At 38.9% G+C, this 10,205-nt stretch overlaps 1 long non-coding RNA gene across 1 annotated transcript; it reads left to right on the forward strand.

Annotated features, from left to right (window-relative positions):
- The first annotated feature begins 3,812 nt into the window (after positions 1-3,812).
- On the forward strand, positions 3,813-7,684 carry LOC108449221. The gene is made up of 4 exons (XR_001865345.1): positions 3,813-4,209; positions 5,347-5,645; positions 5,878-6,042; positions 7,599-7,684. It is a non-coding gene; the product is annotated as an uncharacterized LOC108449221 (long non-coding RNA).
- The last annotated feature ends 2,521 nt before the right edge of the window (positions 7,685-10,205 follow it).

Here is a 10,205-nt window from a genome sequence, read left to right on the forward strand (position 1 = left end):
ATGCTAACAATCTTATATGGGTTCACAACTCTGAGGTATAATGGCACTTTGCCTGTTACCAGACTCTAAACAGAATAGGAGAAGTGTCCATTTTTAAAAATCTTTGCTTAACTTGAAAGTTCTACCAATTACTAACCTCTCATTGTTGGGGAAGATGAAACAGGAAAGCCTTATAAATATGATTGCCTGACAAAAGATTTTGGGAATATGAAAACTACAGGCAACATCGAAATGAAAGCCACTTTTGAAATACCAAGTCTTAGTTACTGAACAACTGGAAAACAATGGTATGGCCGACCGAAGGTAATCCCCTCTTGATGGAACAATACCCTCTGCTTGCAGGCAGGTCCAAGGGTCAGAGCAGACCCTACTAGCTCAGCAGAAGGGGTCCAAAGAGTAGTTTTTAGAAGTTAAGATGTAACACTCTATGGTAATATAAGAACTCTTATAGGCTGTATGTAAATGCTATAGGATTTGTATCTTGTATTAGATTGGTTAGCGACAATTAGAATATTCAGTACAGAAGATGATTTATTGTATTGTAACCAGAACTTCAGAGATTCCTTTCCTTACTTCCATTCCTTTCCTTACTTCTACTTCCACTTCTACTCTTGCTCTTACACTCTCTCTCTCTCTCTCTCACCCACTTACTCTCTTGCTCTCTTGGGCCTGCTCAGAGCTGAGTCTGGCAGCTCTGAGCAGTGCCCCTATACCCACGCCCTTTACAATAAACCCCATGTGTCCCAAGACCTGCCTATAGAGATCTCTTCATCACCGTCCCGTCTCCAACCACCCAGAACCTACACTTATGGTGGAAAAAGAATTGTTAATCTGTCTTGCTGAAAATCCTGGTGCATTTTTTAAATGTTTGCTTTGAATTGCCAATGTGTTTTTCTTTTGAGTCCTGCTTTTCTAGGTGGTAAAATGCAATGTTAGTTCAATCAGCTCACATTCAGAGTAGGCCAATATTTCTGGGCTTCCCAGCACAATTAATATTTGAGATCAAGCAGCACAGTTGTGTTTTTATATCTGAATTAAATTTGCAGAAATCAGAGGAAAGTTGGGGGCCTGATTTATGGTCAAATGTTATGCCTTGAGGTGGTAGTTCTCTGTTTTCCTCAGTACTGTGAGAGTTTAGACCAGCCTGTGTATTGGTTTAGACCAACTCAAAACAGATGAATTCCACTGGACAACTCAGGGGAGCTTGGCAAAATAATGCCAGTGAGATCTTGGCTCTCTCTGGAAGACAGAATTTTGCCATTAACATCATCTGGGATGGATTTCTTCCTTTTGCTTCTCATCCCTGGTGGAGTCTGCTTAATCCTCTCTTGGGCCAGTGAGATGGAGCAGCATTGCAGAAGGTGTGGTGATGTAAAGCATCAGGAATAAGGGATAAGAAGTTGTGCCCAAAAGGCTGAGTAAGTATTACTTTATCCTATGTCCAACCGCAGAAGGAAGAAGGACTGATACATGCAGCTCTTCTTCCCAGAACAGAGAGAAATACTCTTAGATCCCTGTAATCCCCAAGAAAAATTTCTCAAAAATCCCCTTTTTGTTGTGTAAAGACTTAAAAGTAGAGTTTGTTTCTTTAAAAAAGGCAAAAAAAAGGCAAAAAAAAGGCAAAATAAACCCCCAAACCACTACTGCTTAACATAAGGAATCACCTGTTTATCATATAAATCAAATGAAGAATACTCTATTTGTTCATGTACATGACCCAAGATTTACATATGGCAGAATAAAGTAAACTCAGAATATAGAAAATATTCCAGAATTGAATGTACTACAAATTGCTGTGTCTGACCAAGTTGTCCTTTCTGGATTTATGTTGCAAAGGAGAGCTTCAGCAAACACAAATTTGTCATAATTAATCCTTAACAAAGGGGATATTTCAGTGAGGAGACCTAGCAAATGTGTTTCGTTTGCCAATGTCATTTCCAGGTACATTTTCAGTCTGTATTTCCTACAACTCAGTCCTTGTCTAGGACTGATTTTCAATTTCCCACTTTTTTCAACTGAACTGAGCCATATCTTCCAGGGAAGCAAATCTTAAAACTAAATCCAGAATTATTAGTAATAGGATATTTATAGAAGAGGTCAGTTCCTGCTCCTTACAGGTCTATAAATCATAGCTAAGATAAAGATGGATATTTTGCTCTAAGAAAAGAGCAGCAAACCAGGGGGAGAAAATGGTGTGTGGTAGGATAATGCATTCTGTATTGACTGCAGAGGTCTGTCCTCGTCCCTAAAAACCCCACAGTTTTGCTAAGCTGCCAAAGTGAATGTTATACGCCATCAAATTGTAAAGTCTTTTAGATATATTTTACAAGAACATCTAAGTATAGGCTGCATTTTCATTCCCTAGGTACACATAACTATTTGCAGACTGTACTGGGCTTAGCCCACATGTCCTCTCCCACCATCTAGCGTGTCAGCTGACATCCAGACATTGGTTTCGATGGCCGTAATTGTTGAGTCTCACCTCGTGTCAGGGATGTTGTCTTCCACACTGATGTTTTAGGTGTGAATACTGCTGGTAGTTTTTTCCTGATCATGGTGAAATTTGGTCAGTGATCAGTGAAAATATATGGCCCCAAGAACGTGATGAACAAAAAACCAGTGTTCCTATACCATCTAGAGTCCTTACACAAACGAAGATTTCTTTGCGTAAAACAGCATCTCTGTCTGACTCTCTCAGATTTATTGATTTCAAAGAGTCATAATGTAATTCAAGGGAAGCTGAATTAATTGCAAAGTGTTGCCCAACTGCATAGTACAGAAATTGGTCACTACTGACTTCCCAACTGGAATTGGGAGTTCCCAACTCTGCCTGAGTAGATTCATATCCCCAGCCTAGACTGAAATAACTACCATGTTGCTTGTGTTTTTGAGATGATGCTCGATAAGCTCCGCTTACATGGTTCCTGTTGCATGGACTGGCTTCCTGGTAGCTTAGGAGGAGTCATTACAGATTGGTAACTGGAGGCCTGGGGAGGGAAGGACTGGAGTTCAGTTCCTTTTCCAATGAATGCTTAACAAACGACCTAAACAGGTGCTGGAGTGGTTACAGGGAGACAGGTTCCTACTGAAGAAAAATTTTCTCACTTTTTAATCGTGCCCAAGATCATGCTCTGTCAAAAGGCATATTTAAATAACCTGTTGAATTTGAACTGTTTCCAAAGAGACTAATAAATGTAGTAAAGCAGTTACAGGTGTGGCTCAGTGAAGGCATGCTGGGGCTGATATTTGAAGTGATAAATCAGGAGGGAGAAAAAGGAGATGGCAAAGATGAAGGGACGGAAATGGAGAGGCAAGCAGATGTAGAAGTTGGCAGTGAAGCCAGCCTATAAAAACAGACTACTCTTCTCTTCCTTGCTGGGCCCAACCTGGCAGATGTGCTTTGAGAATTCCCATCAGATCTGGCTTCACAGAGGAGTCAGAGCAGTAAGAATTTCATAGTTCCCAGCCGGGTTTAAGATCAAGCTGGAAGCTGTGCTGCTCTGACTTCTCAGCCTGTGGATGCCCAGAAGCAAATCCTTTCCTTTCCCTTTCTCTCCAGTTTTGCTCTTCAAGTGCCGCAGGAAGAGGAACATGGGGCTTTACTCTGGAAAAACTCTTTTACTCTTTGATTCTTGGCTCAGCAGTTAGCCTAATTATTATTGTAAATGTGGCAGGCAAGTTTTCTTTCTAATATGTTCCCTGTCTTTTGAACTATCCATATAGATTGTGAAAAAATTTATATACTGCTCTAAGATGCCAAATTCAGTTTTAAAATTAAAAAGCCCAGAATCCAGAAAGACCTTGCTCTGCTCTCAAGTATAACCTCACATCTTAAGCATTTGAAAGCCTGAAGGGCTTGGAGAGAAAATGAAGGATATCTAACTTTCATGGAAACATGTATTTTTTCCCTGATCTCTTTATTTTGGTAAGAAGTATGCAGAAAAAAGGACAACTATGTTGAAATTAATCATGTGGAACTGATTTCTGCAGGAGAGGCCTTGAGATAGCTGCAGAAACTCAAGTAAAGCCCAGGTCCTGCTGCTGTGATGGGCTGACGTACAGGAACCTGCATGACAAGAAACGACACGTGCTGTGACACACACAGGATTGAGCTGCTGTCAAGGCCACTGCCTGCTTACACTGGGCACATTAAACACCAACTGGAAGACAAAATCAAGGCCTCATGCAGTGAATAACACAAGCAGAGAGGTGAGCTTCCATTGTAAGGCAGTGTTCCAGCACCACCAAGAAATGTGAGTGGTACGCACCACCTTCACCCCCTTGTAGGAAAGCACCTGGCAGCTTTTGGATGAGGAGGTTACTAATATTTAAACATTTATACTGTATTTTTGGGCTGTGGCCATGACAGAGGGAGAAATTCCTAGAGAATTAGTATTTGGTAGGTATAGGATATATAGGCATATAGAGTGGGTACAGGAAAAACACGAGGACCATGCATCCAGCAAGCCAAGTGCTGAATCTTTGGGGAGATTTGCTCACAGACTTAAGATGCCATTGTGAAAAATACACAGCAATGTAATCCATGATGCATGAGACTGAACTTTGAGAGTGAGATCTTCCAAAATAAATTGTCTGTACAATCCTGGAACATTTAGCTCCAAAGTACTGTCTTTTATTTCTCCATAGTGGTATAATTTGAATTTTGATTGAAGTAGCCAAATATTTTGTCGAACAAAAGAGTTTCTTAGTAAACATAATTATGCTTTTAGTCTAGATGACCTTTTTCTTGATTAAAAAAATGCTAATTACCTTTTCTATTAATAAAAAGTTGATCAGTGGAGTTGGATGAATTATTAAAGAAGAGATAACTGAATTAATCATACTTAATGTAAAAGCAGATTAGTGGGAGCTTATAGATTAGTATCAGAATTTCCCTTCCTGTGATAGGCTAATATAAATAGATTTAATTCAAATGGACTATGTCCATTTTTTTCTGGCCTTACTCAGGAATTAACACTGCTCTTGTTAAAACTCCTGGCATGTAACACAGGGTAACACTTTGAATCAAACAAAGTGTTTTTCAGCTGGTCCATGTTTTTCACTACTTGCTTTTAACAGAAGGTGAAAATCTCTTCTGTTTGAAATATAGATTTTAATTGTCACATGCTAAAAAGAAGCCTGGAATTTACTCAAGATGGATTTGGAAATATTCAGACCTTGTGGTGATGATGAATCAGTTTTGAGCTGCTCTTTAGCTACACAGTTACTTTGTTAATTGTTGTCCTGTTGGTGCGTTTCCTGAGAGCTGAGATAGATCACGCAGCAGTTTTGTGTTGCCCTTTGAGAGAAAAGAAAGTCAATTCTCTTCTTCCTTTTCTTTTCTAGACCTTGCTATCAATAGCTGGGACACATGCAGAGGATGAACAAAGTGAGCAGGAGCTAGGTGACAATGTTTTTCCGCTCTGGGAGTGCCTGATTCTTCTGGAAGAAGAGACTGTCTGAATCCATTGCACTCCTGCGTAGCTCAGCCTATGATAGACACAAAGTATAATCACAGCCCTTGAAATGTAACAAGCCCCTCATGTACAGTGAAACAATTCCAGACATATACAAGTGACATGAGAAGAACCAGATGCCAAAAATTTCTCTTTTGCCATAAAGGACAAAAATATTCTCTATAAAAGGTAAAATCCAATGAGATTTATATAGTTATATATATGTTTATATATGTTTTAATTCTGCCATACTTCTGCTCAGAATCTTTTAAGCACGTTTAGAAAAAGAGGTTTTTTTTAAAAAAAGGACTTGAACCGTCCTCTATTCAAAGGGCTGCTAAAAAAAATCAATGTATTTTTTTATGCATGTGACTGTAAATCCAGAGTTGTAATGGACCTTTAATATGACCCATCTCAGCAGACGGTGACCAGCAGAAATGTTCTAGCCAGCTTGTCTGGGACACATTGGTAGCTCCCACATTCTTCATGAGCTTGTGGATGAGATGAGATGGAAGATAAGGCACTACCTACCAAGCAGAGACTGAGTGGTGATGATACTGCACAGAGAGGACAGGAGCATGAAAAAGTGAGTGATGTTCAAAAGAAGTTGTGCAATGAGCAGTCCAGGAGGTAAACACAATTTTAACAGCTGGCTTGGTTGAACAGGGCTATATCCCATCCAAGAGGCTGTATGGGACCCTCTTTCTGTCTTCTTTTGCCTTCCTGTCCCCTGAGAACACCTAAGGTAATGAAATGTCTCCCACTTGGGTGATAAAATGGTTGAGCTGCTGGAGACAGCATGTAGGTTTGCAGGGAGAAGCCTGTAAGAGGGATGGCCAGACTGGCTCCAGCCAGGAATTTGTCTGGCTTAACATCTCACTTCTCATCAGAGCTAGCTTTGAGCATGTGAGGAATGTGAAATAAACGCAGCAGAAAACTGAAGGAGGGCAATCTATCCAGCAATCCTTACGGTTGTAATGGACCCCATCATACCAGACAGCCTCTATTTAGTCCCTCATTATCATTTATTATTCCTTTCATATTATATTAAATATACATGATATTTAATATCATTTATAATGTCATTTTATCATTATAACCCTTGATATTTTTCTTATCAGTTTAATGTTCAATTCTCTTTGAACTTACTTAGAAATTCTGAGACAATGAGGTCTATAATTTAATCATGTGCAAAGTGTGCATATTTTAATGGGGAAGGATGGGAGGCACCCCTTTTACTGTTTTCTAAATTTGTAAATTCTCATTTTCATGGAATTTAGATTTTCTGTTAGATCTGAAACTTGCCTGGTGCTCTCCCTGCTTTAATTTCCATCTAATGGTTACAAATGCAAATAGCAAATGCAGAATAAACAAATGAAACAACACTCTGCATTTGTGATATGACCATTTAAAACATTCCTGAGATAGATGTTTATTTATCAAAGACATTTTGTAAACCACATTCGAAAGGTTAAAAGAAAAAAATCACTATTTTTGTCTCCCAAAACCTTCTTTGTATTAAGCCCCAGAACAGTCTAATACTTTCTGTCTGTAGAAAATAACAGAGTTCACCTTTCCAAACCTGAATGGTTCTAAAAAGACCATGACACACTTTCATTTTTTTTAAAATGTAGTTAATCTCAAGCTTAAAATTGCCTACATTCTGTTGAACAGCTTTCAAGACTGATATATAAGCATAAGAAAGGATGGTCTCTAGGGAGCTAATCTTGCAGCAAGTAATGATTTGGGTTTTCAGCCAAAGAGGATTGGAGACCAGGTTTGCTATCAAGCATGATTAAACAGTCTATATAAAACTCAGATTAGGAATTCAAAAAAAATGTGTGCATGAAAAGGCTTTGGCGGAAAACTAAAATCTCACAAATCTCCTGTTTCATTAAAAGCAGTACGACTCATTTCAGTGGAAGAATTTTTGGGTTTTATTTTCTTTTTTCTTTTCTTCTGTTTTTTTTTTTTGTTGTGGCAGCAAAGCCACAAAACTTCCCCTTGCCCTTCCCCTTCCCCTTCTTCTTCCCTCTCCCCTTCCCTCTCCCCTTCCCCCTCCCCTTCCCCCTCCCCTTTCCCCTCCCCTTCCCTTCTTTCCTCCTTTTTATTCTTTTCCTTTTGTTGTATGTCAATTTGCAGGAAACTGGGATCACACAGGACAGACTATCCATGTGATGGATTCGTTACACCCAGTCCAGGATACCAGCACAGCCACCTGGAGCATGCACTGGGCTGCATCTTCTCATTTCCACATTCAATCCCAAACATTGAAGTGAAACAAAAATGTTCATATGTTTTTTAACAATACTATGAAAGTGTAAAAACTGTTATCCGGGAGTGAAAGAGAATAAAAATGTACTTTTAAATCTTGAGCAAACCCAGATTAGGATGCTAATGACCCAGTGGAAAACTCTGAGAATATCTCACTTAAGTCACCAGGAGTGGCTTGAAATCTAACCTCTTATGATACAGAGAATGGAAAAACTATCATGAGTACAGGGAAAAAAAGGCCAAAGAAGTTGAGATAAAATCCTGTGGCAAGTCTAATTTTGGGAAAGTTCTGAATCAGAACTAAAACGGTAAAGTAATTAGGTGAATATTCATTATTATAGTCTTAATATATTTTGTGAATAACAATTGGTGTGAAATTGCGCTGTATAAAACAGTCCTCCATTCAGGATTAAAGCAGTACTTTCCCTCCTCTCTCTGAATTATTAAACCCTTTACTGAAAATGGGGTTCTGGTTTTCACAATTTCACCCTAATGCTAATGGGAAGAGTGGCCAGTATTAAAAAAGATGAAGAAACTATCAGAAATGTGATCATAGCTCCAGGAATGGTATAAAATCTCTTTAATAAACTCAACAAAACAAAGCCAGTTTATTCTCCTTATGTTATCACATATCAACCAAAACGACTTTGTAGACTCCACTTATAAAATAAATGTAATCAAAAAGGGTGGAAAGAAATATGTGAAGTAGGCTATGTAATAGTGTATCTCATCCAGCTTCAATATAGAAGCTATCTTTGCTTTCTACCCTTCATTAATGTATTTCTAAAGCAATAAAATCAGTCAGTATTTTTGTTCAGTGTTCCTTCCCATGGTGAGATTCTTATTGCTTTTGCATTAAGCAAGGAAATATTTAACTGTGTAAATGTATTAGTGGGAGCTGGGGGACAGAAGTGGGATTGCAAGTTATGATGTCAGGATGGTGAGGCTGCCTTGGATTAATGGGAATCAGAGTGGGCCCCCCCAGTAAGCAAAAGCCATAGGTGGTGAACAGCACTTGCTCAGTTTAGGATGGAAGATGTTTGAGGGGCGCATGGAGAGTGTCAGGATAGGGAATAGTCCAGAGTACTCCCCAGAAAGGTAAGCCCAGAGCAAGAAATACAGCTGAACTGAAAGCTGTTATGTATTTTAGGGTGTTGGGTAACGATACTGGAGGAATCTGTGTGTATGAAGCCAAAATATCTCCTTATTTTTAAGTCAAATACTTACTTGTCCTGTTATTCCAAGATGTTTCCAGTACACAGACTGCTCACATTTCCTCTAATCCCATCACACAGCAATGCAAGGCTGCTTCCCCAAGCTTCAAAAAATGGCAACTAATGGAACAAGTCTGGATGAGCTGAACAGATAGCAAGCCCAAAATTTTCAGGTGCTGCTGCCTTACACATAACACATTAATAATTTCTCTAACAGAGATTTTTGATTGAAAGAGGCGTCTTTACAAGACTGAGTTTTGGCTTACTTTATATTTAATATATTTTTTAATCAGAGCCCTCCAGATGCTACTGTGTTCTCCTCATTCAAAAGCATCAACAACCATATGCTAGAGAACCAAAGGCTTAATTGCAAAGATGTATCTGGAATTCAACAGAGCCAGGGGAGAGGAAAGGGAATTTCATTAGTAAACAGGCAAACAAACACAGGCATGATGAATAAGTGACGGCAAAATACGCTCAGCATTCTCTCTATTGATCAAGTTTTCAAATACTTCCAAGTCCTACAAATAGGGGAATGAAATTGGTGTCTCCTGTGAATGTATACATTCACCCCTTATTTCTTTAAATTCCAACCAGGAATTCTTACAGGAGAGGTGAATTTAGGGAAGAAAATAAAAGTGAAGAAAACACATAATACTGCAGTTGGGTGATGCCTCAATACTGATTTTGGGAGAAACCAACATCTGTCCAAGAATGGAATTGAAATGGAGCCAGGTGGCATCTGTGGATGGAAAAAACTGATGTATAAACATGAAAATGTATGAGGTTGTTGTGAGAATTTGTAGTTGTTTGTAATGATCAAGTGGTTTTGATCAACGCAGAGAAAGTAGCAGAGTCTGTACCCTGTCACAGAACATTATTTGCCAGGGTCTGTGTTGTTGGTGTATTTCATACGTTGCCATTGTAGAATTACCTAGTTTAAATAGGACTACAGACCTGGTTTCTGAATGTGCAGCAGCCTTCATCCTGCCATTCTAATAATGTTTTTGGGTATATACTGAGAGGAAAAGTCGGATGTGTCCAGATTTGTTTTGTATTTTACGCAGCCAAACATACAATGCAAATAAAATAAACTTTTAACACCCCAAAATCCCATAATCATCATACTATCCAATGACAATTAAAGAATTATTTCAAAATTTGCCTTATTTCCACTAGAGGTCAGTCAATAGATGGTAAATTTTCATGTTGTAGAAATGTATATTCACAGCTTTACCTGCATAACTCCTGCAAACCTGCT

This window comes from Corvus brachyrhynchos, unplaced genomic scaffold (genome assembly GCF_000691975.1).
Source record: "Corvus brachyrhynchos isolate BGI_N302 unplaced genomic scaffold, ASM69197v1 scaffold258, whole genome shotgun sequence".
Lineage (NCBI taxonomy): Eukaryota > Metazoa > Chordata > Aves > Passeriformes > Corvidae > Corvus > Corvus brachyrhynchos.